The 7,527-nt window shown below is 39.6% G+C and overlaps 3 long non-coding RNA genes across 3 annotated transcripts in view; 2 read left to right on the top strand and 1 right to left on the bottom strand.

The window, feature by feature from the left end:
- Positions 1-1,156, top strand: part of LOC146457306 (uncharacterized) — a 1,742-nt gene extending 586 nt beyond the window's left edge. The window contains exon 4 of the long non-coding RNA XR_014858543.1: positions 801-1,156. This is a non-coding gene — a long non-coding RNA (uncharacterized LOC146457306). The remainder of the gene's footprint in view (positions 1-800) is intronic.
- LOC146457305 (uncharacterized) overlaps positions 1-4,018 on the bottom strand; it is a 46,557-nt gene extending 42,539 nt beyond the window's left edge. The window contains exon 1 of the long non-coding RNA XR_014858545.1: positions 4,000-4,018. This is a non-coding gene — a long non-coding RNA (uncharacterized LOC146457305). The remainder of the gene's footprint in view (positions 1-3,999) is intronic.
- LOC146457304 (uncharacterized) overlaps positions 1-4,840 on the top strand; it is a 9,598-nt gene extending 4,758 nt beyond the window's left edge. The window contains exon 2 of the long non-coding RNA XR_014858546.1: positions 4,792-4,840. This is a non-coding gene — a long non-coding RNA (uncharacterized LOC146457304). The remainder of the gene's footprint in view (positions 1-4,791) is intronic.
- The last annotated feature ends 2,687 nt before the right edge of the window (positions 4,841-7,527 follow it).

Genomic DNA, 7,527 nt, shown 5'->3' with positions numbered 1-7,527 from the left:
AGGTCCAGGATGCTCGAAAAAACCGACGGCAACTTCATTACTTCAGAGAGAACGGTTTCTGTTTCCTAAACGTTTTCTGCGACCAGAAATGTCAACTAAAGAATCTAAACAGATTAACGTATGGTCCGAAAATCGTCCTGAGAAAAAATATAAAAAAAAGCGTATTCGAAAATTTTATCTTTAATATTCTTGTCTGGTGTTTTCGACTGATTAGGTATGGGGGAATAAAAAGAAAAAATAGAAATAGAAGTGTTCGCCAGTTATGTCAGGGCAATAGCTAGCGCTCGTCTAAGTTGTATCCCGAAATTAAAACCAAAAATACTGTTAGTTGAAAGCCGATAATTCTCAAATAGCATTTAATATACGCTTGCGTCCTGAAAGGTGGATACACAAAATGGATCGAGCCATGTCCCTTAGAACATTATTTCAAATTATGAGTTCATATTTAAGACTGTCGATTTTTTTTCTGTAGCTTTCTGACGCTTTTTCTTTAGTTTGAATTCGCGACTATGCTTCTTATGCCGCAAGATACACGACGTTGCCGGCTCTGAAGAGCAACTCACAAATTAAAGCCATTCACATGTAACTCAACGTATCACTGAGATGTTGCTGTATGTTTGTCGAAACTGTTAAATTATTTGACTTTGGACCTCTTCTCAAACACGAAATTGCTCTTGGAGCAGCGTGGGCTAAAAAAATGAATTCTCTGCACAAGGATAAACTTTAAACATCATGACATTAAAATTGAAAAATCAATGCAGCACACTCATGATCACTCTCCATCTTTTTGCTTTCGTCAGACCCACTGCCAATGCCTTCAAACATCCAGGAAAATTTGCCTGTTGCATTTGCGATGCTGGAGAAGGTGCCCGACAAGTGCAGATGTCATTCTTACAGTATGGGAAGTTTTGATAAATCGGAATGCTTAATGGGATAACATTAAATTATGACTGCCCTATAAAAATGTATATTCCCGGTTGAATCGTCCAGTAAAATAAGTCAGTAAATCTCATCGAAACTGCTCTTTTTTAAATCGTGATGTTATGTAAACAAGAGAATCTAGGAAACAAGCTGATCGGATAATCGTACAACTATTTTATGTGGATCTCTGTCATTACATTGTCTGCATGGGTAAAAATAAAAGTGTTTCATGCTTGGTGGTAGTTCATATTTACTGAAAGTTAAATTTTACATAAAGCAACTGATACAACCCTTATTTGTAATAAAAGAAAGAACACCACAAGAAGACTTAACGTACGTTTTTAATTTCTTGTTTGAATCTCACTGACGGCGAATGGATGAACCCCTTTTCGAACTGTTGCACACAGAAAGTATCCTTTTGCTTTGTAATTACAGTTGAGCCAGTTAGAATCATCCAGATTCCGTTCAAATTGTCTTGGAAGTTAGCTTGAAATCTTGAAAGACTTACAAACGAAGTGATGACAAAACAGAAATGGAAAACAAAAATAATCGCTTGTGGTCTGCAGAAAACATTTGATATTTAAATTATTTCTGTCACGCAATTGTTCAGATATTTCCATATATGCAGGACGATCCGTATAAATTTACAAGAAATCGTTAATGTTTGAACAGCGACTACGGCTTGTTGACGGAACAGCTACAGTGACATTGATGCTTCATCATTGACTAGACGGATTTAAACTTAGATAACGTTAGAAATATCTTAATATCTCTTAGGAGGATAGTTTGATTTATTCGAAAGTAAATAATATATTAGTATTAAGAGTATACTTAGACTCTTATCAGTTTTTCGCAATGTACAACACGCGACTGTGGTGAACATTCAATTTAAATCCTGTCTAAAAGTTTAACTATTAGTAACAATAAACCAAACGTTGTTATACCTGCCAACTCTCACGCCTGTGGGTTGAAAACATCGATCTCACGCCGGCTCACGCTTGCGGGCCAATTTCTCACGCTTGATTGAAAAATGTGAGTTGTTGCCGTCTTGCTTGACACAATTTCCAAAAATATGTTAACTCAGACCCATGTTAGAACGAAAACCATGTGCAAAAGGAATAAATGACAATACCGTCCTTGCGATCTCTGATTTTTGAAGGTGAAAAGCACTGGGAGCGAACGCGTCCTGAGACTTCGGACGTCCTCGGAAGACTTCGGACGTCTTCGGAATTCTTCGGGAATCTTCGTAAATAATCGTGTCGTCTTCAAAAATCCCAGCACTCCCAGGATAAAAATCTCACGCCTCTATCTCAGAAAAAGTTGGCAGGTATACGTTGTTCTGGTTCTTTGTTGAATAAATAAATAGTTTAGGAACTAAAATTTTTGTAAGTTTTGCTCTTCCACCGAATTCAGTTATTTTTCAGAAAAAAAAATGAATGGTTTGTAATTTTCGTTCACCAGAGTAAATACGGCTCTATGTAATTTGCTCAGTTGGTTGAGCAATGCACCAGTATCGCAGAGGTCATAAATTAGATTTCCGTTCAAGCTTGAAATTGTTTTCTGGCTTTCTGTGCGCAGCTGCTTTATGTAATATATCAAACACGAGAAAGCGTATTTCATCAGATATCCAAACACTAAGAAGTAGGTTGAAAAACGAGGGGCAACCGAGTTTTTTTAAACGACTTCGAGGTGTTTGGATATCTGATGAAACACACCTCTGAGTGTTTGATATGGCTTCTCAAATGAGCAATAATTCTTGGAGAAATTCAAAGCTAAAGTTGGCAAAATTTTATGGTAATTAGGATCACATATCCAAACCTCGGTCACGGTAGCGATTTTCTTAGTTTTCTCTTGATGAATTATTAATGAGTTTGAGAACCACTGTTCCAAACTACGATTTTAATAAAGTATATGCAATTGGAACCAACACCCATTTACAACGTATGTACAAAGGAAACGTTATATTACCCCTTCAAATCTCTTACCGACGTTTAGTTTTTTATTACTCAGTCGAATAGAGTATTCGGATTGGCTCACCTACTTTGGGTATCGAAATATCGAAGCTGTCATGGGGGTGGGGTGGGGAACAATTGACCGTGTTAAATTTATGCCGGTTCATCAACTGAGTTGATAACTAAAAAGTAAATTGACCGCTTTCGATTTCTATTTACGTTGTTTTATGCATCAGTCAATTCCAACAGTGCACATCCCCCCCCCCCCGGCTATCCCCCGGGCATTAGCATTTTTTTTTAAAAATGGGCAAATTCCCCGGGGTGGGGACACATAAGCTGTCTACATGCCCCGGGGTGGGGACGAAGGAAGAGGGCAAATGCCCCGCCACCGGGATCGTCGCCTTCCAAAACCACTGCAGTTTTTTTTATTAATCAGTGATTAAAACGTTCCACTTTTCAGTATTTTTAAATAATGCAACGGTATTAAGACTTCAAGGACAACAGGACATGTTAGGGAGCTTTTGGAAAATTTAATATTATTTAATACTGCGCTGTGATTGCGGCGGACGTGCCCCCAGCCGCGAGCGATGATAGGCGCCTGTGTTCGCAGGCTACGTTTTATGATGCATTGCATTTTAAGCTCGCAAGATCTGTCTTGAAGATCGCATCATTCGCAAACCTTATACTCCAGGTTGACTTTCGTGAATTTAAATTATGCTAGGCTAGTTTTGAATGCAAAATGCGAAATACAGCTGTAGTCGTGTTCACGTTGATTGTTTCCCATCTCTCGATATATGTGATAAAATATAGTTCAAATTGTTGCTTTTTATATTTATATGCTTACAAGTAATGAAGAAATATCTAAAATTGAGAAAACGTACCTTTAAAAACATCCACTAGTTTGTCTAGTCCCTGGCGGACTAGCCAATCTTCAACAATTCCTCTATGCCACTTTCGGAAACACGTGTGTCAAATGCCCGGGGGTTGCCCCGGGGTACGCTAAATGCCCCGGGGTTGCCCGGGGGGGATGGGCACTGCTGGAATTGACTGATGCATTACAATTTGGAAGTTTTATTCCCAGCACTGGGCAATTTTTGTTTAATCATTACTTAGGAGTTGAAGAAACTTCTTTTCCTGGATTTAGTTTAGAAACATTTTAATTAAATGCGCTGCACCATAACTTAAAATTGCCAGCGTTCCATTCCACAGGGACACCCAACGACAATTTTCTCTCAGATCCTTTGAAACGTTGTTTTAGGCGATCTAGGGTGGCTTTAAAGCCTTGTAGGTTCATTTTAGGCAGCGCTATAATATTTTTATCTGTTCGGTCATTCTAGGGGAACTTGAGTCTTTTCGAAATTACTAGGGCATTTTTGTCCATTTCCCGAAAACCTTAGGTCTTATTTCCTTTCCGAAAATCTTAGCTGACCTTTTTTCGGTACCTGAAACAACATTTTTATCAATCCGAAAACACTAGGCCTTAAATTTTTCATATCACCAAAGTTCGTGGTGAAAATTCCCTTTAGAAAACTGTAGGGGGATTAAGGGCCTTCCGAACAGATAATTTACCGAAACGATCCGTTGGGTGCCCCTTATTCCATCCGGTTGTTCAGTGTTTTAAATGGTCTAACTCTCCACCCTCGTACATGAAGTAAATTGCCACTGCGTCTGCTCGGGGGGGGGGGGGGGTGGGGGTGGGTACTCCCAAAAAAAATGGATAGGGGTGTACAGCTCGTTTCCCAAAACCCTTACCCTATTTATGACCAAAATCTGCGATTTTCCCTACACTATTTATGACCTGACCAAAAATTTGATACCCTATTTATGACCTGATAGTGTCTGGTCAACTTCAGTCAAAAACCCCTGGAGTCCAGCGCGTGACCGAAGCGCATGACATGGCGTTGCGGCACGTACACAGTTGCTGTAAACATCATGATGAAGGAGTAGCTTCTTCAAAAAAAACAAAACACGAATTCAAGACTAGAGTGCAAAAATTGATACCCTATTTATTACTAAAATGGCTAAATCAATACCCTATTTATGACCAAAGCGGCTGAAAAACCATACCCTTTGGCGCCGAACATACCCCCGGGGGGCCCTGCACCCTGTTCTCAACGTCACAGACCGACCCGAAAGCGGATGTCACGTCCTCCGAAACAGGTTTTGGACGATTTGTACGAGATTGGCGCTGTGAATGTTACTAAAGTAGCAAAACGACCAAAAATTGACAAGAATTTGTATGAAGTTGAGATTGTAGTCGTAAAAAAGGAGCGAAAACAGATAAAAATATTCATTTCGTGAATTACAGTGAATGAGTGGCGTGACTCAATGACTGTGAAAGGGATTTTATACTTTCCCTGTAGCTTTGTTTGGCCCGGAAAAGATGTTTCTTTCCGAAGGAAGATATTTAGAATACAGGAGCAGTATTTTTTACGGTCAGTTGTATAATCAAACTAAGCTTTGGTTTGGGAGGGATTACCGTGAGGTGCAAGTAGAAATAAATCTCGAGTCATCATTAGTTGATTTCCATTTATCCAGCAGTGTTCGGACACTCGCACAGGTCTTCCTTTTTTTTGCGGAATCCACTTTGTTCTTTAGCAGACACATTTTTTTCCTGAAGGCGGTTATTATACGGCTATTAACATCGAATCCTTTGATGCGCGATTACTTTAAAATTTTCTCTATAATTTCGGTGAATGCACTGAGTGCAGAAAATGATATAAATGAAATAGATGCAAGAATAAATAGAAGAAATAAGGAACATTATTCATTTTATAGAACATTTTAGCGAATGAATGCTCCTAAATGACTCACTTTTCAAATACCTACTTCTTGATCTCGTAAGTGTCTGCTAAGGACAATTCCGGCTGATTCTCACATTTGAATCGCCATCAGTTTCTCCTTCAAAATTATCTCCTATCTCAGTCGGCCGTAGGACGAGTTGGCTAAAATCAAGCGATATTCCGCAACATTGAGCAGAATAATTGTTTTATTATTCAAGTTGTTGATAACAAAGCACAGTTTTGTTGAAAAAAGCTGGAGGCGATCTTTATTTTGCCTTTTTTCTTCCTGATACACGAATTTTCGCGCGTATATCGCAGGCCTGATCTGTTGACCACGGACGACGAATATTCTGTGCGGCACCATGACCATAGTTGGCAAGTGTTACAATGTGTTCAGTAATACATAATATATGGTAATCATTTGACGTCAGGGAACATTTGCGACGCAACACTCCACTCAACATCAATTTGCAATGTTTTCTAGTGCTGAATCAAGTTTACTCGCTGTCAGCAACATGCAAAATGTTCACATGGCGTATCATCTAGATAAAATGCGAGCTAACCCACAAAACAATGGAGATACTTGTCAGCTCTAAGAACGTAAAAATTGTCTTTCAGTCACAAAGCAACAGAGCTGAAAACAACTGCAAGAGCCCAAAGCTCTCGAAATCGAGAGACAACAATGATCAACTTTCAGCAACTTCGTTAAGTCTTGCATATACGTGACAAACGAACACCCTGCAATGTCACTGTAGATAAATAGCATCAGCATGGAATCACGCGAGTAACGAATTCCACGGATCCTAAGTCTTTATCGGATGACATATTTAGCGCTGTCTCGTACGGACCTGCATCAGTTTATTAGACTGTCATACAATATTGCAAGTTTTAAGCAACCGAAAATTCATCGATGTGTTGTTTGTGCGAGGCACCGCAAATCTTTAGAAACGTTGTGTTCCTCATGGACCTAATCAATACCGTCTGTACCGTCTTTAAGGCGCGGGCGGTGGGGCAGAAATTTCGTTAGATCAGTTTCCAATTGAGTGTCGTAAAACCAAAACCAAAGTAAAGGCTGGTTTCCATATGATCGCGGATCGTAGATCGCAATAAGGTCTGCGATCGTCTGCGATGCTGCGATCGTGATCGCAGACGATCGCAGAAGATAGAACCATGTTCTATCTAAAGGCTGGTTTCCATATGATCGCGGATCGCAGATCGCAGATCGCAATAAGGTCTGCGATCGTCTGCGATCATATGGAAACCAGCCTTAATCACTCTGGCCAATGGCAACAGATGTAAACAACACAACGAGCCAATCAGAATTCGAAGCAAATACATGAAACTGGCGCCAAGCGCGGGAAAACGCGTGCGGCCAAAACACGATTGCCTTTTGGTTTTGATTCCCAGGGTGATTCCCATTGATTGAGAAAGTAACGCGAGTTTTGTTAACCAATCACAGAGCGTAGTAATGCAAAACCAAAGCAAACACGAAAGTACTTTCGACACTCAATTGAAAACCGCTCTAAAGTGCTGAATTAATACATAATACGTTCAAGATAGACCATAGAGAACGCGATTGGATCGAACTCTGAATCAATCATAAGGTTTTCAATCCAATTCTTTTTCCGCCATTGCTGATTAAGTTTTGCGATTAGCAAAAGATGGATACCGTTTATTGAGTTACTGAAGTTTTGCCAGTTTACTTCATTTAAGCCGAATAGAGTGTCATTCACAAAAGTTCAAGTATGGGGCAAATTTTTGCGGAAAATATTTTTGGGGATAATAATTTTTTGTGGATTCCATTTTTGTCGGCTGATCATAAAAATGACGCCGCAAAACATACAACCGGTGAAACTTTGACGGGACACAAG

This window comes from Pavona decussata, unplaced genomic scaffold (assembly GCF_977016875.1).
Source record: "Pavona decussata unplaced genomic scaffold, jaPavDecu1.1 SCAFFOLD_244, whole genome shotgun sequence".
Taxonomy (NCBI): Eukaryota; Metazoa; Cnidaria; class Anthozoa; order Scleractinia; family Agariciidae; genus Pavona; species Pavona decussata.
Note: the sequence above shows the minus strand (reverse complement) of the source record. Positions and strands in the feature narration are given on the sequence as shown.